The 27,145-nt window shown below is 32.0% G+C and overlaps 1 protein-coding gene across 1 annotated transcript in view; it reads left to right on the top strand.

Moving 5' to 3' along the window:
- The window catches only part of LOC113018417 (F-BAR and double SH3 domains protein 2-like), a 100,788-nt gene that overhangs the window by 38,645 nt on the left and 34,998 nt on the right, over nucleotides 1–27,145 (top strand). The window lies entirely within an intron of this gene.

Genomic DNA, 27,145 nt, shown 5'->3' with positions numbered 1-27,145 from the left:
GTGATCGTCTGCCAAAAATATTTTCTTTCTTTCTTTCTTTTTAAATTATAAATATGTATTTATTTGATTTGATTTTCGGTTGTTACAGACGGGACAGACATGACTGGGGGATAAGACAGGGAGAAAGAATGAAAGAAAGAGAGGGGGAGAAAGAAAAATAGAGGGGAGAAGAGATGGTGAGAAAGGTACGGAAGATCGACAGCGCACAATGTGCTTTGAGGTAGCAGCCAAGAAAGGTGTAGTTTGTGTCTGTGAAAACCCGTGGGTCCGCCTGTGTGCACACCTGTGTGCACACCTGTGTGGATCAGCATGCTTGTATTCAAAAGGTTTCTCCATGTAACGATCTGCTAGGGAGTGTGGGGAGCCCCCAGACATTCAGAGGCCCCAGAATACGAGGACCCAAGGAGGACCACCAGGGGTGCAACCGTGCCACCCTCCTGGGAAGAGCTGAGGAGAGCCCTAAACGAGAGGTCACCCAGCAGCCACAGAGCAGAGGCCAGAGGGAGTTGCAGTGGCGTGCCCGCGGGATCTGCCGGCAGCCAGCTGTGCCAGAGAGAATTGGGCCTCAGGCCCAGAGGCTAGAGGCCTGAGTGCACCCCACCTCCCGGAAGGGGCCCAGCCGGGCCACGGGCGCCAGGCCCTGCCAGTTGGCCACCAGGAGTGAGTCGGCACATACATGAGCGCTCAGCCCCAGACACCAAGAACCACCAACACACCAACGTCTGAGGGCATCAGCCACTGGCAGGGAGTGCAGTGAGGGGAGATAGGCCTCCAAACCTCGGAGAGCCTGAGATGTTCCCAGAGAGGTGGAGTCTAAGACCCAAGCTGACATATAAACACAGACGGTGCATTCCCACCCCCATATACACAAACTCACCCGACGTGGAGACAGACACAAAGAGTCTAACTCTATATCTCAGGTCCAGGTACCCCCGCCCTCAGAGGGGCAAACCGGACCCGGACCCAGGAGATGTAACCCTTCTCTCTGGGGTGGAGGAAAGCAAACCGCCTCCTTATCTGCAGCAGCAGGGAGGCCCCGCATCCCAGACCCCAATCTGACGGCCAGCACCTCCTCCCAGTCCCCCTGCCCAGACGGTTAACAGAACGGGGGTGAGTGAAGACCCCAAACCTCCCTCCACCCGCTCATATGTAGTGTTGCTGCGTCCTGTTCTTAAGTGCATTTAATTATTATTGTCTGTAATTTTAAAAAGCAAAGTTTTCAAGAAATCAACATCCAGGTTTGCAGTTAAAGCCACAAACTCAATCTTCTACCAGTTAATTGTATAACAAACAACCTCACCAGATCTAATAGTACAGGAACAGATCGCTCAGGATTTGACAGGACCAAAACAACATCATCTGCATATATATTCCACAATCACATAGGGATGGGGGTGGGGGGTGGGGCTCGTGTTTAGAATTAGAATTAGAATTAGAATTCAACTTTATTGTCATTGCACATGCACAGGTACAGGGCAACGAAATGCAGTTTGCATCCATCCAGAAGTGCTTTAGTGATATAGATATATTACAATATATAATAGCAATAATATAGATATGTGGCTACAATGTAGCTTGCCATCACCAGTGTGTGAATGTGTGTGTGAATGGGTAAAAAAAAAAAAGAGGCAGCACGGTGGCACGGTGGTTAGCACTGTTGCCGCACAGCAAGAAGGTCCTGAGTTCAATTCCAACATCAGGCTGGGGTCTTTCTGTGTGGAGTTTGCATGTTCTCCCCGTGTTTGCGTGGGTTCTCTCCGGGTACTCCGGCTTCCTCCCACTGTCCAAAGACATGCAGCTTGTGGGGATAGGTTAATTGGATAATTCAAATTGCCACTAGGTGTGAATGGTTGTCTGTCCCTGTGTGTTGTCCCTGCGACAGACTGGCGACCTGTCCAGGTTGTACCCCGCCTTTCGCCCTATGACAGCTGGGATAGGCTCCAGCGCCTCCCGCGACCCTGAAAAGAATAAGCGAATGGATGGATAGATATGTAAGTATATTACAGAAATGGGTCTATTATGGTATGTTATAATGTACACGGTATGAAGTATGTTGTGAATATTCTATAACTATAAGTATGTACAGGCTGTAGTGAGTACAAGCTATGAACAGGATATAAATATGAAAAACTATACAGAATATGAAATAATGATACTGATGTTTGTTGCATTTGAAATTATCTGACAGTTAAAATGTTTTATTATTTGTATTGCTCAAAATGACAGCGTGTAATCTGTTATCAGACTCAACTGGCTTCTCTCAAAAAGTAAAATAACCCCCCCCCCCCACCACCACTTTAATCACACTCTAGATCTTGTTTTAACATACGACATAGAAACGGAACATTTAACAGATAACTCGTAAGCTGGAGATGAAATGGTGTGCAAAAATGTAGTAGATCATCATTTAGCCTGCTTTATTAAAAAAGCCCTCCATAAAGCTAGAACATCTTACTATTCATTACTGATTGAAGAAAATAAGAACAGCTTCTTCCCATGTGCTGTCAGAACTCTTAATGCAGACTAAAAGTATGAACTGACTTCCCCAGTTCATCCACTGTGATGCTGCTATTGATTAGCTATGTGCAATATCTCAGTCTTTCCATGTTTTGTGCAATATTTTAGGCTCATGTGCCATATCTCTAGTGTGTGCAATATTTATGGTCCTGTGCAATATTTTGGTCTCAGTGGTATCTCAGTGGTATTACCACCCTAAACGACCATAGCCCCTCCATCCAGCCAGCGATCGTGGCTCAAGAGTTGGGAGGTCGCCTTGTAATCGGAAGGTTGCCGGTTCGAGACCTGGCTTAGACAGGCTCGGTCGTCGTGTCCTTGGGCAAGACACTTCACCTGTTGCCTACTGGTGGTGGTCAGAAGGCCCGGTGGCGCCAGTGTCCGGCAGCCTCGCCTCTGTCAGTGCGTCCCAGGGTGGCTGTGGCTACAATGTAGCTTGCCATCACCAGTGGGTGGATGACTGGATGTATAGTGTTTTGGGGTCCTTAGGGACTAGAAAAGCGCTATACAAATACAGACCATTTACCATTTCACCCCTATTTATTTTATTATATAACTGCCCTTGTATACACCCACAATGTTTCTGTTTCAATGTTTCTTACGCATACACCATGTATATAGTTGGTTATTTTTTTCCCTCGTTGTACATTGTTTTCTCTTCTTTACTTTCATTGCATCTCCAGCCCAGTACAGCTTAAGGGAAGTTGAGACAATGTAAAAGACTTTCTTTAGGCAATTGCATTTGAATTACCTAAATTCATGACAGGCATTCAAGCAGTAATGCCTGGACTGAGAAACAAACACACCAAGCTTCTGTGTTGTTTGAGCCAGAGACTGCACTTGTGGATGAACAATACAAACATTTTATGTTTATTATGTCAGTAATGTAACTTGCAATAAAAAGTTATGGGAAGCTTAGACTTAGTTTCAGAATAATTACATCTGATACTTTGTTTTATTGAAAAGGTTATTAAAGTTTTAAATTGTATGACAAATAAAATAATAAATTACTAAAAAACACCAGCTACAATATTCGTAATATGTGTGTTGTTCAGCAGAACAGTGTCCAGTATGTTAGTTGATATACTTTATTTACATTTGAAAACAAAAGTTGGCATTACAAGGAGCGTTTTTAATTCTTAATTTTTAAATAAACATGCAGTGTTTATATTAAGTGTTGAATTAGAAAAAGATTCAAGGATATTATGTCAGACAATGGCAGTAAGAAACATAGTGTTAAAATAGCTGTATATAGCATTATCTCTTTGACCTGAAGATTAATCTTGAGAAGAGGTCAAAGGTCAGTTATCGTTATGGGGTCTTGCTATATGCTATATGTTCGTGTTCAAGGTTGGCACAGGCCTAAGTTCGCTTATGACCACTAGAGCTGAAAACAAGACCTCAAGCAATCCTAAGGCTAATTAGCGCGGCTAGCATTTTAATATCTGTTAAATGTTGTCATTGCTAACATATACCTGTTTTACAGCATGGTGAGTAGCGAGAACGCTAAGTTATTGTTAGCTTCGATAAGAAAAATGTGAAGATGTAATATTACCATGAGCTATATGCTAATGTTATTCACTCAAGCAAACATCTCAGTTACGGATTTGCTGCTTTCTAATATCTATGTTTATTTCTGGATATACCTATACCTACGTGCTTATATTACATCCCACATAAAGGGTGAAAAGGCAGTAACTATAAATGACCATAAATTAACTGTAAATTACATTGCAGTGAGCTCCATTCTTATAGTTTTATTACGTGCACACGCAGTTGGCAACCGTAACCAAGGCGAGTGTTTAAATGCACTTCCACAACGTTCCATTCGTTCTTTTGTGCTGGCTCGTGAACTTGTCTTGACCTGCTCCAAACTCAGCTTGTGGAAAGATAACTTTTGGAGAATATTTCTACAGAAAGCGGAATTTACTAGAAAGCGACAGTACAAACGACTTCTGAGTCGTTTGTACTTGTGTTTCGTCATAACAGCAAAGCTGGCTGGCTCATCATGGATCCGGACTCATTGAAAGTCACCTGGCTGGTACGTTTCAAAGATTCTTCAATTATTTTAAGAGTCACTAGACAACTATAATAATTTAACAAGTTCCAGTGTGAATATCAAATTTTAATGTGATCAAAATATGTGTATTCCAAGATTTTTCCCGGTAAATAGTTTGTATGCTTTAAATTTTGCGGGACAGCTGTAGAATTTATTACCGACTGGCCTATGAATGTGAAAAAAGGTGTTACTTTGATTGAAGGCTTCAAATTTGACACTGCCCCCCAATAAAATGGTTAAACTAGCTTAATGGACAAAGATTAGTAAAATACTCCCCAAAAAAAGAATAAAAATAAAATCAGTTTCTATGGTAACAGCATTTTGTCACAATGACAGAACATGCAGGTGAACACACCAGATCCCCTGTAGCTCCTGACATCATTTTCTTCTCTGGATCAAAAGCTTCATTAGGTAAACTATAACGTTTTTTCCCAGCTACATAACGCAGTGATAAAAAAAAATAATCAAAACAAAATAATATAAAAATAATATTGAAAACATTAAGCATAGTCAAAATAATCATGAAGTCAAACCTTTATGTGTGTGTTTTATTTTGTGTTTTATTTTAAAAATATGTGCTTGGAGTTCCACTGCCTTTGTTTGTATTGGGAACATTTAGGACATGAAATTGGTACATTAAACCTCTGATGCTGTTTCAAAATGTGTTACATTGTTAATGAAAGAATTGTAATAAATAAATAAATAAATAAATAAGAGAATGAGCTACCTAGTTAGTTATACATTTCCTGTAGTATATTTATGTAACAAGCTATTTATGTCCAGTTATTTACAAATGAGTACCTATTATCCATTACCTACTCCAACGTAGTGTTTGCATAAAGGTTTAAAAAGGACAAATAAAAAGAAATGAATGTATACAAAATAAAATAGTGTTACCATAAAAGTGTAGTGTGCACAGAGTGAGCTGCCTTGGTGGAGGTTTGGTGCTCTTCTATTAAAAATGGATGCTTCACTTAATGATGTGAACTTAGTTGACATCTTTTGATCTCACATGATAAAGTCGAAGTGTCACTCAGTCTGACATAAATGTAGCCTAAAATGCTCTTCTGTCATCATCTGCTCAAACTAATAGATGTAGGTCTGTTGCTTTAGCACTGGCTGTTTATTACATTCCTAATGTTATTTTAAACTTGTTTCCTTACAGACTGTCTTGACTATGTGGTTGAGCGTCCTGCAGAAGAAGGCCTTCCTCAAGTCATCAGGATCCTGGATGACAGTCTCCTGAACGCCATCTCTTCTGATGAAGCACAGGACACTGATGCCCAGCGTGTCGGTGACGGTGAGTATATCCCTCCCTCAGTCTTCCCCTTTTCTCATAAAGAACTGGATGCTGATGCGTGTCAGCGAAGTGCAAGATGAAAAAACCCTCCCTGAAAATGAGGAATCAATGCTGGAAAGTCATTTTATTGCTTTGAGGTCTGTTTATTGCAAATAGCTTTGACTTGTTTTTATGTCTTGTAATGTTTATGTGTGTATTTATGTCTTATAATGTTTATATGTGTATTTATGTCTTGTATTGCTGGTAAGTAACTTTCTTGCACTGAGGTCTGTTTATTGCAAGTATCTTTGACCTGTTTTTATGTCTTGTAATGTTTATGTGTGTATTTATATCTTGTATTGCTGTTAAATGTGTATTTATGTCTTGTATTGCTGGTAAGTAACTTTTTTTGCACTGAGGTCTGTTTATTCCAAATATCTTTGACTTGTTTTTATGTCTTGTAATGTTTATGTGTGTATTTATGTCTTCAATTGCTGGTAATTAACTTTCTTGTACTGAGGTCTGTTTGTCGCAAATATCTTTGACTTGTTTTTATGTCTTGTAATGTTTATGTGTGTATTTATGTCTTGTATTGCTGGTAAGTAACTTTCTTGCACTGAGGTCTGTTTGTCGCAATTAACTTTGACTTGTTTTTATGTCTTGTAATGTTTATGTGTGTATTTATGTCTTCAATTGCTGGTAAGTAACTTTCTTGCACTGAGGTCTGTTTGTCGCAAATATCTTTGACTTGTTTTTATGTCTTATAATGTTTATGTGTGTATTTATGTCTTGTATTGCTGTTAAATGTGTATGTATGTCTTCAATTGCTGGTAAGTAACTTTCTTGTACTGAGGTCTGTTTGTCACAAATATCTTTGACATGTTTTTATGTCTTATAATGTCTATGTGTGTATTTATGTCTTGTATTGCTGTTAAATGTGTATTTATGTCTTGTATTGCTGTTAAATGTGTATTTATGTCTTGTATTGCTGTTAAATGTGTATTTATGTCTTGTATTGCTGGTAAGTAACTTTCTTGCACTGAGGTCTGTTTGTTGCAAATATCTTTGACTTGTTTTTATGTCTTCTAATGTTTATGTGTGTATTTATGTCTTGTATTACTGGTAATTAACTTTTTTGCACTGAGGTCTGTTTATTGCAAATATCTTTGACCTGTTTTTATGTCTTATAATGTTTATGTGTGTATTTATGTCTTGTATTACTGGTAATTAACTTTTTTGCACTGAGGTCTGTTTATTGCAAATATCTTTGACTTGTTTTTATGCCTTATAATGTTTATGTGTGTATTTATGTCTTCAATTGCTGGTAAGTAACTTTCTTGCACTGAGGTCTGTTTGTCACAAATATCTTTGACATGTTTTTATGTCTTATAATGTCTATGTGTGTATTTATGTCTTGTATTGCTGTTAAATGTGTATTTATGTCTTGTATTGCTGTTAAATGTGTATTTATGTCTTGTATTGCTGTTAAATGTGTATTTATGTCTTGTATTGCTGGTAAGTAACTTTCTTGCACTGAGGTTTGTTTGTTGCAAATATCTTTGACTTGTTTTTATGTCTTGTAATGTTTATGTGTGTATTTATGTCTTGTATTGCTGTTAAATGTGTATTTATGTCTTGTATTGCTGTTAAATGTGTATTTTTGTCTTGTATTGCTGGTAAGTAACTTTCTTGCACTGAGGTCTGTTTGTTGCAAATATCTTTGACTTATTTTTATGTCTTATAATGTATTTATGTCTTGTATTGCTGTTAAATGTGTATTTATGTCTTGTATTGCTGTTAAATGTGTATTTATGTCTTGTATTGCTGTTGAATGTGTATGTATGTCTTCAATTGCTGGTAAGCAACTTTCTTGCACTGAGGTCTGTTTATTGCAAATATCTTTGACTTGTTTTTATGTCTTGTAATGTTTATGTGTGTATTTATGTCTTGTATTGCTGGTAAGTAACTTTCTTGCACTGAGGTCTGTTTATTGCAAATATCTTTGACCTGTTTTTATGTCTTATAATATTTATGTGTGTATTTATGTCTTGTATTGCTGGTAATTAACCTTTTTGCACTGAGGTCTGTTTATTGCAAATATCTTTGACTTATTTTTATGTCTTATAATGTATTTATGTCTTGTATTGCTGTTGAATGTGTATGTATGTCTTCAATTGCTGGTAAGCAACTTTCTTACACTGAGGCCTGTTTATTGCAAATATCTTTGACCTGTTTTTATGTCTTGTAATGTTTATGTGTGTATTTATGTCTTGCATTGCTGTTAAATGTGTATTTATGTCTTCAATTGCTGGTAAGCAACTTTCTTACACTGAGGCCTGTTTATTGCAAATATCTTTGACTTGTTTTTATGTCTTGTAATGTTTATGTGTGTATTTATGTCTTGTATTGCTGGTAAGTAACTTTCTTGCACTGAGGTCTGTTTATTGCAAATATCTTTGACCTGTTTTTATGTCTTATAATATTTATGTGTGTATTTATGTCTTGTATTGCTGGTAATTAACCTTTTTGCACTGAGGTCTGTTTATTGCAAATATCTTTGACTTATTTTTATGTCTTATAATGTATTTATGTCTTGTATTGCTGGTAAATAACTTTCTTGCACTGAGGTCTGTTTATTGCAAATATCTTTGACCTGTTTTTATGTCTTATAATGTTTATGTGTGTATTTATGTCTTGCATTGCTGTTAAATGTGTATTTATGTCTTGTATTGCTGGTAAGTAACTTTCTTGCACTGAGGTCTGTTTGTCGCAAATATCTTTGACTTGTTTTTATGTCTTGTAATGTTTATGTGTGTATTTATGTCTTGTATTACTGGTAATTAACTTTTTTGCACTGAGGTCTGTTTGTCGCAAATATCTTTGACTTGTTTTTATGTCTTGTAATGTTTATGTGTGTATTTATGTCTTGCATTGCTGTTAAATGTGTATTTATGTCTTGTATTGCTGGTAATTAACCTTTTTGCACTGAGGTCTGTTTATTGCAAATATCTTTGACTTGTTTTTATGTCTTGTAATGTTTATGTGTGTATTTATGTCTTGTATTGCTGGTAAGTAACTTTCTTGCACTGAGGTCTGTTTATTGCAAATATCTTTGACTTGTTTTTATGTCTTGTAATGTTTATGTGTGTTTTTATGTCTTGTATTACTGGTAATTAACCTTTTTGCACTGAGGTCTGTTTATTGCAAATATCTTTGACTTGTTTTTATGTCTTGTAATGTTTATGTGTGTATTTATGTCTTGTATTGCTGGTAAGTAACTTTCTTGCACTGAGGTCTGTTTGTTGCAAATATCTTTGACTTGTTTTTATGTCTTGTAATGTTTATGTGTGTATTTATGTCTTGTATTAATGGTAATTAACTTTCTTGCACTGAGGTCTGTTTATTGCAAATATCTTTGACTTGTTTTTGTGTCTTATAATGTTTATGTGTGTATTTATGTCTTGTATTGCTGGTAAGTAACTTTCTTACACTGAGGTCTGTTTATTGCAAATATTTTTGACTTATTTTTATGTCTTATAATGTATTTATGTCTTGCATTGCTGTTAAATGTCTATTTATGTCTTGTATTGCTGGTAAGCAACTTTCTTACACTGAGGTCTGTTTATTGCAAATATCTTTGACCTGTTTTTATGCCTTATAATGTTTATGTGTGTATTTATGTCTTGTATTGCTGTTAAATGTGTATTTATGTCTTGTATTGCTGGTAAGTAACTTTCTTGCACTGAGGTCTGTTTATTGCAAATAATAATATCACATAAGTAATATTATGTGATATTATTGCAAATATCTTTGACTTGTTTTTATGTCTTGTAATGTTTATGTGTGTATTTATGTCTTGTATTGCTGGTAATTAACCTTTTTGCACTGAGGTCTGTTTATTGCAAATATCTTTGACTTGTTTTTATGTCTTGTAATTTTTATGTGTGTATTTATGTCTTGTATTGCTGGTAAGTAACTTTCTTGCACTGAGGTCTGTTTATTGCAAATATCTTTGACCTGTTTTTATGTCTTATAATATTTATGTGTGTATTTATGTCTTGTATTGCTGTTAAATGTGTATTTTTGTCTTGTATTGCTGGTAAATAACTTTCTTGCACTGAGGTCTGTTTGTCGCAAATATCTTTGACTTGTTTTTATGTCTTATAATGTTTATGTGTGTATTTATGTCTTGTATTAATGGTAATTAACTTTCTTGCACTGAGGTCTGTTTATTGCAAATATCTTTGACTTGTTTTTGTGTCTTATAATGTTTATGTGTGTATTTATGTCTTGTATTAATGGTAATTAACTTTCTTGCACTGAGGTCTGTTTATTGCAAATATCTTTGACTTGTTTTTGTGTCTTATAATGTTTATGTGTGTATTTATGTCTTGTATTAATGGTAATTAACTTTCTTGCACTGAGGTCTGTTTATTGCAAATATCTTTGACTTGTTTTTGTGTCTTATAATGTTTATGTGTGTATTTATGTCTTGTATTACTGGTAATTAACTTTTTTGCACTGAGGTCTGTTTATTGCAAATATCTTTGACTTATTTTTATGTCTTATAATGTTTATGTGTGTATTTATGTCTTGTATTGCTGTTAAATGTGTATTTATGTCTTGTATTGCTGTTAAATGTGTATTTTTGTCTTGTATTGCTGGTAATTAACTTTTTTGCACTGAGGTCTGTTTGTCGCAAATATCTTTGACTTGTTTTTATGTCTTATAATGTTTATGTGTGTATTTATGTCTTGTATTAATGGTAATTAACTTTCTTGCACTGAGGTCTGTTTATTGCAAATATCTTTGACTTGTTTTTGTGTCTTATAATGTTTATGTGTGTATTTATGTCTTGTATTAATGGTAATTAACTTTCTTGCACTGAGGTCTGTTTATTGCAAATATCTTTGACTTGTTTTTGTGTCTTATAATGTTTATGTGTGTATTTATGTCTTGTATTGCTGTTAAATGTGTATTTATGTCTTGTATTGCTGGTAAGTAACTTTCTTGCACTGAGGTCTGTTTGTCGCAAATATCTTTGACTTGTTTTTATGTCTTATAATGTTTATGTGTGTATTTATGTCTTGTATTGCTGTTAAATGTGTATTTATGTCTTGTATTGCTGGTAAGTAACTTTCTTGCACTGAGGTCTGTTTGTCGCAAATATCTTTGACTTGTTTTTATGTCTTATAATGTTTATGTGTGTATTTATGTCTTGTATTGCTGTTAAATGTGTATTTATGTCTTGTATTGCTGGTAAGTAACTTTCTTGCACTGAGGTCTGTTTGTCGCAAATATCTTTGACTTGTTTTTATGTCTTATAATGTTTATGTGTGTATTTATGTCTTGTATTGCTGTTAAATGTGTATTTATGTCTTGTATTGCTGGTAAGTAACTTTCTTGCACTGAGGTCTGTTTATTGCAAATAATAATATCACATAAGTAATATTATGTGATATTATTGCAAATATCTTTGACTTGTTTTTAAGTCTTGTAATGTTTATGTGTGTATTTATGTCTTGTATTACTGGTAATTAACTTTTTTGCACTGAGGTCTGTTTATTGCAAATATCTTTGACTTGTTTTTATGTCTTGTAATGTTTATGTGTGTATTTATGTCTTGTATTACTGGTAATTAACTTTTTTGCACTGAGGTCTGTTTATTGCAAATATCTTTGACTTGTTTTTATGTCTTGTAATGTTTATGTGTGTATTTATGTCTTGTATTGCTGGTAAGTAACTTTCTTGCACTGAGGTCTGTTTATTGCAAATATCTTTGACCTGTTTTTATGTCTTGTAATGTTTATGTGTGTATTTATGTCTTGTATTGCTGGTAAGTAACTTTCTTGCACTGAGGTCTGTTTGTCGCAAATATCTTTGACTTGTTTTTATGTCTTGTAATGTTTATGTGTGTATTTATGTCTTGTATTACTGGTAATTAACTTTTTTGCACTGAGGTCTGTTTGTCGCAAATATCTTTGACTTGTTTTTATGTCTTGTAATGTTTATGTGTGTATTTATGTCTTGTATTGCTGGTAATTAACTTTTTTGCACTGAGGTCTGTTTATTGCAAATATCTTTGACTTGTTTTTATGTCTAGTAATGTTTATGTGTGTATTTATGTCTTGTATTGCTGGTAAGTAACTTTCTTGCACTGAGGTCTGTTTATTGCAAATATCTTTGACCTGTTTTTATGTCTTATAATATTTATGTGTGTATTTATGTCTTGTATTGCTGTTAAATGTGTATTTTTGTCTTGTATTGCTGGTAAATGTGTATTTATGTCTTGTATTACTGGTAATTAACTTTTTTGCACTGAGGTCTGTTTATTGCAAATATCTTTGACTTGTTTTTATGTCTTATAATGTTTATGTGTGTATTTATGTCTTGTATTGCTGGTAATTAACTTTTTTGCACTGAGGTCTGTTTATTGCAAATATCTTTGACTTGTTTTTATGTCTAGTAATGTTTATGTGTGTATTTATGTCTTGTATTGCTGGTAAGTAACTTTCTTGCACTGAGGTCTGTTTATTGCAAATATCTTTGACTTGTTTTTATGTCTTATAATGTTTATGTGTGTATTTATGTCTTGTATTGCTGGTAATTAACTTTTTTGCACTGAGGTCTGTTTGTTGCAAATATCTTTGACTTATTTTTATGTCTTATAATGTTTTTATGTCTTGTATTGCTGTTAAATGTGTATTTATGTCTTGTATTGCTGGTAATTAACTTTTTTGCACTGAGGTCTGTTTGTCGCAAATATCTTTGACTTGTTTTTATGTCTTATAATGTTTATGTGTGTATTTATGTCTTGTATTAATGGTAATTAACTTTCTTGCACTGAGGTCTGTTTGTTGCAAATATCTTTGACTTATTTTTATGTCTTATAATGTTTTTATGTCTTGTATTGCTGTTAAATGTGTATTTATGTCTTGTATTGCTGGTAATTAACTTTTTTGCACTGAGGTCTGTTTGTTGCAAATATCTTTGACTTATTTTTATGTCTTATAATGTTTTTATGTCTTGTATTGCTGTTAAATGTGTATTTATGTCTTGTATTGCTGGTAATTAACTTTTTTGCACTGAGGTCTGTTTGTCGCAAATATCTTTGACTTGTTTTTATGTCTTATAATGTTTATGTGTGTATTTATGTCTTGTATTAATGGTAATTAACTTTCTTGCACTGAGGTCTGTTTATTGCAAATATCTTTGACTTGTTTTTGTGTCTTATAATGTTTATGTGTGTATTTATGTCTTGCATTGCTGTTAAATGTGTATTTATGTCTTGTATTGCTGGTAAGTAACTTTCTTACACTGAGGTCTGTTTATTGCAAATATTTTTGACTTATTTTTATGTCTTATAATGTATTTATGTCTTGCATTGCTGTTAAATGTCTATTTATGTCTTGTATTGCTGGTAAGCAACTTTCTTACACTGAGGTCTGTTTATTGCAAATATCTTTGACCTGTTTTTATGCCTTATAATGTTTATGTGTGTATTTATGTCTTGTATTGCTGTTAAATGTGTATTTATGTCTTGTATTGCTGGTAAGTAACTTTCTTGCACTGAGGTCTGTTTATTGCAAATAATAATATCACATAAGTAATATTATGTGATATTATTGCAAATATCTTTGACTTGTTTTTATGTCTTGTAATGTTTATGTGTGTATTTATGTCTTGTATTACTGGTAATTAACTTTTTTGCACTGAGGTCTGTTTATTGCAAATATCTTTGACTTGTTTTTATGTCTTGTAAGGTTTATGTGTGTATTTATGTCTTGTATTGCTGGTAAGTAACTTTCTTGCACTGAGGTCTGTTTATTGCAAATATCTTTGACCTGTTTTTATGTCTTGTAATGTTTATGTGTGTATTTATGTCTTGTATTGCTGGTAAGTAACTTTCTTGCACTGAGGTCTGTTTGTCGCAAATATCTTTGACTTGTTTTTATGTCTTGTAATGTTTATGTGTGTATTTATGTCTTGTATTACTGGTAATTAACTTTTTTGCACTGAGGTCTGTTTGTCGCAAATATCTTTGACTTGTTTTTATGTCTTGTAATGTTTATGTGTGTATTTATGTCTTGTATTGCTGGTAATTAACCTTTTTGCACTGAGGTCTGTTTATTGCAAATATCTTTGACTTGTTTTTATGTCTTGTAATTTTTATGTGTGTATTTATGTCTTGTATTGCTGGTAAGTAACTTTCTTGCACTGAGGTCTGTTTATTGCAAATATCTTTGACCTGTTTTTATGTCTTATAATATTTATGTGTGTATTTATGTCTTGTATTGCTGTTAAATGTGTATTTTTGTCTTGTATTGCTGGTAAATAACTTTCTTGCACTGAGGTCTGTTTGTCGCAAATATCTTTGACTTGTTTTTATGTCTTATAATGTTTATGTGTGTATTTATGTCTTGTATTAATGGTAATTAACTTTCTTGCACTGAGGTCTGTTTATTGCAAATATCTTTGACTTGTTTTTGTGTCTTATAATGTTTATGTGTGTATTTATGTCTTGTATTAATGGTAATTAACTTTCTTGCACTGAGGTCTGTTTATTGCAAATATCTTTGACTTGTTTTTGTGTCTTATAATGTTTATGTGTGTATTTATGTCTTGTATTAATGGTAATTAACTTTCTTGCACTGAGGTCTGTTTATTGCAAATATCTTTGACTTATTTTTATGTCTTATAATGTATTTATGTCTTGTATTGCTGTTAAATGTGTATTTTTGTCTTGTATTGCTGGTAATTAACTTTTTTGCACTGAGGTCTGTTTGTCGCAAATATCTTTGACTTGTTTTTATGTCTTATAATGTTTATGTGTGTATTTATGTCTTGTATTAATGGTAATTAACTTTCTTGCACTGAGGTCTGTTTATTGCAAATATCTTTGACTTGTTTTTGTGTCTTATAATGTTTATGTGTGTATTTATGTCTTGTATTAATGGTAATTAACTTTCTTGCACTGAGGTCTGTTTATTGCAAATATCTTTGACTTGTTTTTGTGTCTTATAATGTTTATGTGTGTATTTATGTCTTGTATTGCTGTTAAATGTGTATTTATGTCTTGTATTGCTGTTAAATGTGTATTTATGTCTTGTATTGCTGTTAAATGTGTATTTATGTCTTGTATTGCTGGTAAGTAACTTTCTTGCACTGAGGTCTGTTTGTCGCAAATATCTTTGACTTGTTTTTATGTCTTATAATGTTTATGTGTGTATTTATGTCTTGTATTAATGGTAATTAACTTTCTTGCACTGAGGTCTGTTTATTGCAAATATCTTTGACTTGTTTTTATGTCTGATAATGTTTATGTGTGTATTTATGTCTTGTATTACTGGTAATTAACTTTTTTGCACTGAGGTCTGTTTATTGCAAATATCTTTGACTTGTTTTTATGTCTTATAATGTTTATGTGTGTATTTATGTCTTGCATTGCTGTTAAATGTGTATTTTTGTCTTGTATTAATGGTAAGTAACTTTCTTGCACTGAGGTCTGTTTATTGCAAATATCTTTGACTTGTTTTTATGTCTGATAATGTTTATGTGTGTATTTATGTCTTGCATTGCTGTTAAATGTGTATTTATGTCTTGCATTGCTGTTAAATGTGTATTTATGTCTTGTATTGCTGGTAAGTAACTTTCTTGCACTGAGGTCTGTTTATTGCAAATATTTTTGACTTATTTTTATGTCTTATAATGTTTATGTGTGTATTTATGTCTTGCATTGCTGTTAAATGTGTATTTATGTCTTGTATTGCTGGTAAGCAACTTTCTTACACTGAGGTCTGTTTATTGCAAATATCTTTGACCTGTTTTTATGCCTGATAATGTTTATGTGTGTATTTATGTCTTGTATTGCTGTTAAATGTGTATTTATGTCTTGTATTGCTGTTAAATGTGTATTTTTGTCTTGTATTAATGGTAAGTAACTTTCTTGCACTGAGGTCTGTTTATTGCAAATATCTTTGACTTGTTTTTATGTCTTATAATGTTTATGTGTGTATTTATGTCTTGTATTGCTGGTAAGTAACTTTCTTGCACTGAGGTCTGTTTGTCGCAAATATCTTTGACTTGTTTTTATGTCTGATAATGTTTATGTGTGTATTTATGTCTTGTATTGCTGTTAAATGTGTATTTATGTCTTGTATTACTGGTAATTAACTTTTTTGCACTGAGGTCTGTTTATTGCAAATATCTTTGACTTGTTTTTATGTCTTGTAATGTTTATGTGTGTATTTATGTCTTGCATTGCTGTTAAATGTGTATTTATGTCTTGTATTGCTGGTAAGCAACTTTCTTACACTGAGGTCTGTTTATTGCAAATATCTTTGACTTGTTTTTATGTCTTGTAATGTTTATGTGTGTATTTATGTCTTGCATTGCTGTTAAATGTGTATTTATGTCTTGCATTGCTGTTAAATGTGTATTTATGTCTTGTATTGCTGGTAATTAACTTTTTTGCACTGAGGTCTGTTTATTGCAAATATCTTTGACTTGTTTTTATGTCTTGTAATGTTTATGTGTGTATTTATGTCTTGTATTACTGGTAATTAACTTTTTTGCACTGAGGTCTGTTTATTGCAAATATCTTTGACTTGTTTTTATGTCTTGTAATGTTTATGTGTGTATTTATGTCTTGTATTACTGGTAATTAACTTTCTTGCACTGAGGTGTGTTTGTTGCAAATATCTTTGACTTGTTTTTATGTCTTATAATGTTTATGTGTGTATTTATGTCTTGTATTGCTGTTAAATGTGTATTTATGTCTTGCATTGCTGTTAAATGTGTATTTATGTCTTGCATTGCTGTTAAATGTGTATTTATGTCTTGTATTGCTGGTAAGTAACTTTCTTGCACTGAGGTTTGTTTGTTGCAAATATCTTTGACCTGTTTTTATGTCTTGTAATGTTTATGTGTGTATTTATGTCTTGTATTGCTGGTAAGTAACTTTCTTGCACTGAGGTCTGTTTATTGCAAATATCTTTGACCTGTTTTTATGTCTTGTAATGTTTATGTGTGTATTTATGTCTTGCATTGCTGTTAAATGTGTATTTATGTCTTGTATTGCTGTTGAATGTGTATTTTTGTCTTGTATTGCTGTTAAATGTGTATTTTTGTCTTGTATTGCTGGCAAGTAACTTTCTTGCACTGAGGTCTGTTTGTCGCAAATATCTTTGATTTGTTTTTATCTCTTGTAATGTTTATGTGTGTATTTATGTCTTGTATTACTGGTAATTAACTTTTTTGCACTGAGGTCTGTTTATTGCAAATATCTTTGACTTGTTTTTATGTCTTGTAATGTTTATGTGTGTATTTATGTCTTGCATTGCTGTTAAATGTGTATTTATGTCTTGTATTGCTGTTAAATGTGTATTTATGTCTTGTATTGCTGGTAAGAAACTTTCTTGCACTGAGGTCTGTTTATTGATAATTTATGTGATATTATTGCAAATATCTTTGACTTGTTTTTATGTGTTGCAATGTTTATGTGTGTATTTATGTCTTGTATTGCTGGTAATTAACCTTTTTGCACTGAGGTCTGTTTATTGCAAATATCTTTGACCTGTTTTTATGTCTTATAATGTTTATGTGTGTATTTATGTCTTGTATTGCTGTTAAATGTGTATTTATGTCTTGTATTGCTGTTAAATGTGTATTTATGTCTTGTATTGCTGGTAAGTAACTTTCTTGCACTGAGGTCTGTTTGTCGCAAATATCTTTGACTTGTTTTTATGTCTTATAATGTTTATGTGTGTATTTATGTCTTGTATTGCTGTTAAATGTGTATTTATGTCTTGTATTGCTGGTAAGTAACTTTCTTGCACTGAGGTCTGTTTATTGCAAATATCTTTGACTTGTTTTTGTGTCTTATAATGTTTATGTGTGTATTTATGTCTTGTATTGCTGTTAAATATGTATTTATGTCTTGTATTGCTGTTAAATGTGTATTTATGTCTTGTATTGCTGGTAAGTAACTTTCTTGCACTGAGGTCTGTTTATTGCAAATATCTTTGACTTGTTTTTGTGTCTTATAATGTTTATGTGTGTATTTATGTCTTGTATTGCTGTTAAATATGTATTTATGTCTTGTATTGCTGTTAAATGTGTATTTATGTCTTGTATTGCTGTTAAATGTGTATTTATGTCTTGTATTGCTGTTAAATGTGTATTTATGTCTTGTATTGCTGTTAAATGTGTATTTATGTCTTGTATTGCTGTTAAATGTGTATTTATGTCTTGTATTGCTGTTAAATGTGTATTTATGTCTTGTATTGCTGGTAAGTAACTTTCTTGCACTGAGCTCTGTTTGTCGCAAATATCTTTGACTTGTTTTTGTGTCTTATAATGTTTATGTGTGTATTTATGTCTTGTATTGCTGTTAAATGTGTATTTATGTCTTGTATTGCTGTTAAATGTGTATTTATGTCTTGTATTGCTGGTAAGTAACTTTCTTGCACTGAGGTCTGTTTGTCGCAAATATCTTTGACTTGTTTTTGTGTCTTATAATGTTTATGTGTGTATTTATGTCTTGTATTGCTGTTAAATGTGTATTTATGTCTTGTATTGCTGTTAAATGTGTATTTATGTCTTGTATTGCTGGTAAGTAACTTTCTTGCACTGAGGTCTGTTTGTCGCAAATATCTTTGACTTGTTTTTATGTCTTATAATGTTTATGTGTGTATTTATGTCTTGTATTAATGGTAATTAACTTTCTTGCACTGAGGTCTGTTTGTCGCAAATATCTTTGACTTGTTTTTATGTCTTATAATGTTTATGTGTGTATTTATGTCTTGTATTAATGGTAATTAACTTTCTTGCACTGAGGTCTGTTTATTGCAAATATCTTTGACTTGTTTTTATGTCTGATAATGTTTATATGTGTATTTATGTCTTGTATTACTGGTAATTAACTTTCTTGCACAGAGGTCTGTTTGTCGCAAATATCTTTGACTTGTTTTTATGTCTTATAATGTTTATGTGTGTATTTATGTCTTGTATTAATGGTAATTAACTTTCTTGCACTGAGGTCTGTTTATTGCAATTATCTTTGACTTGTTTTTATGTCTTGTAATGTTTATGTGTGTATTTATGTCTTGCATTGCTGTTAAATGTGTATTTATGTCTTGCATTGCTGTTAAGTAACTTTCTTGCACTGAGGTCTGTTTATTGCAAATAATAATATCACATAAGTAATATTATGTGATATTATTGCAAATATCTTTGACTTGTTTTTATGTCTTATAATGTTTATGTGTGTATTTATGTCTTGCATTGCTGTTAAGTAACTTTCTTGCACTGAGGTCTGTTTATTGCAAATAATAATATCACATAAGTAATATTATGTGATATTATTGCAAATATCTTTGACTTGTTTTTATGTCTTGTAATGTTTATGTGTGTATTTATGTCTTGTATTGCTGTTAAATGTGTATGTATGTCTTCAATTGCTGGTAAGTAACTTTCTTGCACTGAGGTCTGTTTATTGCAAATAATAATATCACATAAGTAATATTATGTGATATTATTGCAAATATCTTTGACTTGTTTTTATGTCTTGTAATGTTTATGTGTGTATTTATGTCTTGTATTGCTGTTAAATGTGTATGTATGTCTTCAATTGCTGGTAAGTAACTTTCTTGCACTGAGGTCTGTTTATTGCAAATATCTTTGACTTGTTTTTATGTCTTGTAATGTTTATGTGTGTATTTATGTCTTGTATTACTGGTAATTAACTTTTTTGCACTGAGCTCTGTTTATTGCAAATATCTTTGACTTGTTTTTATGTCTTGTAATGTTTATGTGTGTATTTATGTCTTGCATTGCTGTTAAATGTGTATTTATGTCTTGTATTACTGGTAATTAACTTTTTTGCACTGAGGTCTGTTTATTGCAAATATCTTTGACCTGTTTTTATGTCTTATAATGTTTATGTGTGTATTTATGTCTTGCATTGCTGTTAAATGTGTATTTATGTCTTGCATTGCTGTTAAATGTGTATTTATGTCTTGTATTGCTGGTAATTAACTTTCTTGCACTGAGGTCTGTTTATTGCAAATATCTTTGACCTGTTTTTATGTCTTATAATGTTTATGTGTGTATTTATGTCTTGCATTGCTGTTAAATGTGTATTTATGTCTTGTATTGCTGGTAATTAACTTTCTTGCACTGAGGTCTGTTTATTGCAAATAATAATATCACATAAGTAATATTATGTGATATTATTGCAAATATCTTTGACTTGTTTTTATGTCTTGTAATGTTTATGTGTGTATTTATGTCTTGTATTGCTGTTGAATGTGTATGTATGTCTTCAATTGCTGGTAAGTAACTTTCTTGCACTGAGGTCTGTTTATTGCAAATATCTTTGACCTGTTTTTATGTCTTGTATTGCTGTTAAATGTGTATTTATGTCTTGTATTGCTGGTAAGTAACTTTCTTGCACTGAGGTCTGTTTATTGCAAATATCTTTGACTTGTTTTTATGTCTTATAATGTTTATGTGTGTATTTATGTCTTGTATTGCTGTTAAATGTGTATTTATGTCTTGTATTGCTGGTAAGTAACTTTCTTGCACTGAGGTCTGTTTATTGCAAATATCTTTGACTTGTTTTTATGTCTTATAATGTTTATGTGTGTATTTATGTCTTGTATTGCTGTTAAATGTGTATTTATGTCTTGTATTGCTGTTAAATGTGTATTTATGTCTTGTATTGCTGGTAAGTAACTTTCTTGCACTGAGGTCTGTTTATTGCAAATATCTTTGACTTGTTTTTATGTCTTATAATGTTTATGTGTGTATTTATGTCTTGTATTGCTGTTAAATGTGTATTTATGTCTTGTATTGCTGTTAAATGTGTATTTATGTCTTGTATTGCTGGTAAGTAACTTTCTTGCACTGAGGTCTGTTTATTGCAAATATCTTTGACTTGTTTTTATGTCTTATAATGTTTATGTGTGTATTTATGTCTTGTATTAATGGTAATTAACTTTCTTGCACTGAGGTCTGTTTATTGCAAATATCTTTGACTTGTTTTTATGTCTGATAATGTTTATATGTGTATTTATGTCTTGTATTACTGGTAATTAACTTTTTTGCACTGAGGTCTGTTTATTGCAAATATCTTTGACTTGTTTTTATGTCTTGTAATGTTTATGTGTGTATTTATGTCTTGCATTGCTGTTAAATGTGTATTTATGTCTTGTATTGCTGGTAATTAACTTTCTTGCACTGAGGTCTGTTTATTGCAAATATCTTTGACCTGTTTTTATGTCTTATAATGTTTATGTGTGTATTTATGTCTTGCATTGCTGTTAAATGTGTATTTATGTCTTGTATTGCTGGTAAGCAACTTTCTTGCACTGAGGTCTGTTTATTGCAAATATCTTTGACCTGTTTTTATGCCTTATAATGTTTATGTGTGTATTTATGTCTTGCATTGCTGTTAAATGTGTATTTATGTCTTGTATTACTGGTAAGCAACTTTCTTGCACTGAGGTCTGTTTATTGCAAATATCTTTGACCTGTTTTTATGCCTTATAATGTATTTATGTCTTGTATTGCTGTTAAATGTGTATTTATGTCTTGTATTGCTGGTAAGTAACTTTCTTGCACTGAGGTCTGTTTATTGCAAATAATAATATCACATAAGTAATATTATGTGATATTATTGCAAATATCTTTGACTTGTTTTTATGTCTTGTAATGTTTATGTGTGTATTTATGTCTTGTATTGCTGTTAAATGTGTATGTATGTCTTCAATTGCTGGTAAGTAACTTTCTTGCACTGAGGTCTGTTTATTGCAAATATCTTTGACTTGTTTTTATGTCTGATAATGTTTATGTGTGTATTTATGTCTTGTATTGCTGTTAAATGTGTATTTATGTCTTGTATTACTGGTAATTAACTTTTTTGCACTGAGCTCTGTTTATCGCAAATATCTTTGACTTGTTTTTATGTCTGATAATGTTTATGTGTGTATTTATGTCTTGTATTGCTGTTAAATGTGTATTTATGTCTTGTATTACTGGTAATTAACTTTTTTGCACTGAGCTCTGTTTATTGCAAATATCTTTGACTTGTTTTTATGTCTGATAATGTTTATGTGTGTATTTATGTCTTGCATTGCTGTTAAATGTGTATTTATGTCTTGTATTGCTGGTAAGTAACTGTCTTGCACTGAGGTCTGTTTATTGCAAATATCTTTGACCTGTTTTTATGCCTTATAATGTTTATGTGTGTATTTATGTCTTGTATTGCTGGTAATTAACTTTCTTGCACTGAGGTCTGTTTGTTGCAAATAATAATATCACATAAGTAATATTATGTGATATTATTGCAAATATCTTTGACCTGTTTTTATGTCTTGTAATGTTTATGTGTGTATTTATGTCTTGTATTGCTGGTAAGTAACTTTCTTGCACTGAGGTCTGTTTATTGCAAATATCTTTGACCTGTTTTTATGTCTTATAATGTTTATGTGTGTATTTATGTCTTGTATTGCTGTTGAATGTGTATGTATGTCTTCAATTGCTGGTAAGCAACTTTCTTACACCGAGGCCTGTTTATTGCAAATATCTTTGACCTGTTTTTATGTCTTGTAATGTTTATGTGTGTATTTATGTCTTGTATTGCTGTTAAATGTGTATTTATGTCTTGTATTGCTGTTAAATGTGTATTTATGTCTTGTATTGCTGGTAAATAACTTTCTTGCACTGAGGTCTGTTTATTGCAAATATCTTTGACCTGTTTTTATGTCTTGTAATGTTTATGTGTGTATTTATGTCTTGCATTGCTGTTAAATGTGTATTTATGTCTTGTATTGCTGGTAAGTAACTTTCTTGCACTGAGGTCTGTTTATTGCAAATATCTTTGACTTGTTTTTATGTCTTATAATGTTTATGTGTGTATTTATGTCTTGTATTGCTGGTAATTAACTTTTTTGCACTGAGGTCTGTTTATTGCAAATATCTTTGACTTATTTTTATGTCTTATAATGTATTTATGTCTTGTATTGCTGTTGAATGTGTATTTATGTCTTGTATTACTGGTAATTAACTTTTTTGCACTGAGGTCTGTTTGTCGCAAATATCTTTGACTTGTTTTTATGTCTGATAATGTTTATGTGTGTATTTATGTCTTGTATTGCTGTTGAATGTGTATGTATGTCTTCAATTGCTGGTAAGCAACTTTCTTGCACTGAGGTCTGTTTGTTGCAAATATCTTTGACCTGTTTTTAAGTCTTATAATGTTTATGTGTGTATTTATGTCTTGCATTGCTGTTAAATGTGTATTTATGTCTTGTATTGCTGGTAAGTAACTTTCTTGCACTGAGGTCTGTTTATTGCAAATATCTTTGACTTGTTTTTATGTCTTGTAATGTTTATGTGTGTATTTATGTCTTGCATTGCTGTTAAATGTGTATTTATGTCTTGTATTGCTGGTAAGTAACTTTCTTGCACTGAGGTCTGTTTATTGCAAATATCTTTGACTTGTTTTTATGTCTTATAATGTTTATGTGTGTATTTATGTCTTGTATTGCTCTTAAGTAACTTTCTTGCACTGAGGTCTGTTTATTGCAAATATCTTTGACTTGTTTTTATGTCTTATAATGTATTTATGTCTTGTATTGCTGTTAAATGTGTATTTTTGTCTTGTATTGCTGGTAAGTAACTTTCTTGCACTGAGGTCTGTTTATTGCAAATATCTTTGACCTGTTTTTATGTCTTATAAGGTTTATGTGTGTATTTATGTCTTGTATTGCTGGTAAGTAACTTTCTTGCACTGAGGTCTGTTTATTGCAAATATCTTTGACCTGTTTTTATGTCTTATAATATTTATGTGTGTATTTATGTATTGTATTGCTGGTAATTAACCTTTTTGCACTGAGGTCTGTTTATTGCAAATATCTTTGACCTGTTTTTATGTCTTATAATGTATTTATGTCTTGTATTGCTGTTGAATGTGTATTTTTGTCTTGTATTGCTGGTAAATAACTTTCTTGCACTGAGGTCTGTTTATTGCAAATATCTTTGACTTGTTTTTATGTCTTGTAATGTTTATGTGTGTATTTATGTCTTGTATTGCTGGTAATTAACCTTTTTGCACTGAGGTCTGTTTATTGCAAATATCTTTGACCTGTTTTTATGTCTTATAATGTATTTATGTCTTGTATTGCTGTTGAATGTGTATTTTTGTCTTGTATTGCTGGTAAGTAACTTTCTTGCACTGAGGTCTGTTTATTGCAAATATCTTTGACCTGTTTTTATGTCTTATAAGGTTTATGTGTGTATTTATGTCTTGTATTGCTGGTAAGTAACTTTCTTGCACTGAGGTCTGTTTATTGCAAATATCTTTGACCTGTTTTTATGTCTTGTAATGTTTATGTGTGTATTTATGTCTTGCATTGCTGTTAAATGTGTATTTATGTCTTGTATTGCTGTTGAATGTGTATGTATGTCTTCAATTGCTGGTAAGTAACTTTCTTGCACTGAGGTCTGGTTATTGCAAATATCTTTGACTTGATTTTATGTCTTATAAGGTTTATGTGTGTATTTATGTCTTGTATTGCTGGTAAGTAACTTTCTTGCACTGAGGTCTGTTTATTGCAAATATCTTTGACCTGTTTTTATGTCTTGTAATGTTTATGTGTGTATTTATGTCTTGTATTGCTGGTAAGTAACTTTCTTGCACTGAGGTCTGTTTATTGCAAATATCTTTGACTTGTTTTTATGTCTGATAATGTTTATGTGTGTATTTATGTCTTGTATTGCTGGTAAGTAACTTTCTTGCACTGAGGTCTGTTTATTGCAAATATCTTTGACTTGTTTTTATGTCTGATAATGTTTATGTGTGTATTTATGTCTTGTATTGCTGGTAAGTAACTTTCTTGCACTGAGGTCTGTTTATTGCAAATATCTTTGACTTGTTTTTATGTCTTGTAATGTTTATGTGTGTATTTATGTCTTGCATTGCTGTTAAATGTGTATTTATGTCTTGTATTGCTGGTAATTAACTTTCTTGCACTGAGGTCTGTTTATTGCAAATAATAATATCACATAAGTAATATTATGTGATATTATTGCAAATATCTTTGACTTGTTTTTATGTCTTGTAATGTTTATGTGTGTATTTATGTCTTGCATTGCTGTTAAATGTGTATTTATGTCTTGTATTGCTGGTAAGCAACTTTCTTGCACTGAGGTCTGTTTATTGCAAATATCTTTGACCTGTTTTTATGCCTTATAATGTTTATGTGTGTATTTATGTCTTGTATTGCTGTTAAATGTGTATTTATGTCTTGTATTGCTGGTAAGTAACTTTCTTGCACTGAGGTCTGTTTATTGCAAATATCTTTGACCTGTTTTTATGTCTTGTAATGTTTATGTGTGTATTTATGTCTTGTATTGCTGGTAAGTAACTTTCTTGCACTGAGGTCTGTTTATTGCAAATATCTTTGACTTGTTTTTATGTCTTGTAATGTTTATGTGTGTATTTATGTCTTGCATTGCTGTTAAATGTGTATTTATGTCTTGTATTGCTGGTAAGCAACTTTCTTGCACTGAGGTCTGTTTATTGCAAATATCTTTGACCTGTTTTTATGCCTTATAATGTTTATGTGTGTATTTATGTCTTGTATTGCTGTTAAATGTGTATTTATGTCTTGTATTGCTGGTAAGTAACTTTCTTGCACTGAGGTCTGTTTATTGCAAATATCTTTGACCTGTTTTTATGTCTGATAATGTTTATGTGTGTATTTATGTCTTGTATTACTGGTAATTAACTTTTTTGCACTGAGCTCTGTTTATTGCAAATATCTTTGACTTGTTTTTATGTCTTGTAATGTTTATGTGTGTATTTATGTCTTGTATTGCTGGTAATTAACTTTCTTGCACTGAGGTCTGTTTATTGCAAATATCTTTGACCTGTTTTTATGTCTTATAATGTTTATGTGTGTATTTATGTCTTGCATTGCTGTTAAATGTGTATTTATGTCTTGTATTGCTGGTAAGTAACTTTCTTGCACTGAGGTCTGTTTATTGCAAATAATAATATCACATAAGTAATATTATGTGATATTATTGCAAATATCTTTGACTTGTTTTTATGTCTTATAATGTTTATGTGTGTATTTATGTCTTGCATTGCTGGTAAGCAACTTTCTTGCACTGAGGTCTGTTTGTTGCAAATATCTTTGACTTGTTTTTATGTCTTGTAATGTTTATGTGTGTATTTATGTCTTCAATTGCTGGTAAGTAACTTTCTTGCACTGAGGTCTGTTTATTGCAAATATCTTTGACCTGTTTTTATGCCTTATAATGTTTATGTGTGTATTTATGTCTTGTATTGCTGGTAATTAACTTTCTTGCACTGAGGTCTGTTTGTTGCAAATATCTTTGACTTGTTTTTATGTCTTGTAATGTTTATGTGTGTATGTATGTCTTCAATTGCTGGTAAGTAACTTTCTTGCACTGAGGTCTGTTTATTGCAAATATCTTTGACCTGTTTTTATGCCTTATAATGTTTATGTGTGTATTTATGTCTTGTATTGCTGGTAATTAACTTTCTTGCACTGAGGTCTGTTTATTGCAAATATCTTTGACTTGTTTTTATGTCTTATAATGTTTATGTGTGTATTTATGTCTTGCATTGCTGTTAAATGTGTATTTATGTCTTGTATTGCTGGTAAGCAACTTTCTTGCACTGAGGTCTGTTTGTTGCAAATATCTTTGACTTGTTTTTATGTCTTGTAATGTTTATGTGTGTATTTATGTCTTGCATTGCTGTTAAATGTGTATTTATGTCTTGTATTGCTGGTAAGCAACTTTCTTGCACTGAGGTCTGTTTGTTGCAAATATCTTTGACTTGTTTTTATGTCTTATAAGGTTTATGTGTGTATTTATGTCTTGTATTGCTGGTAAGTAACTTTCTTGCACTGAGGTCTGTTTATTGCAAATATCTTTGACCTGTTTTTATGTCTTATAATGTATTTATGTCTTGTATTGCTGTTAAATGTGTATTTATGTCTTGTATTGCTGTTAAATGTGTATTTATGTCTTGTATTGCTGGTAAATAACTTTCTTGCACTGAGGCCTGTTTATTGCAAATATCTTTGACCTGTTTTTATGTCTTATAATGTATTTATGTCTTGTATTGCTGTTAAATGTGTATTTATGTCTTGTATTGCTGTTAAATGTGTATTTATGTCTGGTATTGCTGGTAAGTAACTTTCTTGCACTGAGGTCTGTTTATTGCAAATATCTTTGACTTGATTTTATGTCTT

This window comes from Astatotilapia calliptera, chromosome 6, assembly GCF_964374335.1.
Source record: "Astatotilapia calliptera chromosome 6, fAstCal68.1, whole genome shotgun sequence".
NCBI classification, from domain to species: Eukaryota; Metazoa; Chordata; class Actinopteri; order Cichliformes; family Cichlidae; genus Astatotilapia; species Astatotilapia calliptera.
The sequence above is the reverse complement of the archived record's forward strand: the minus strand, read 5'-3'. Positions and strand labels throughout refer to the sequence as shown.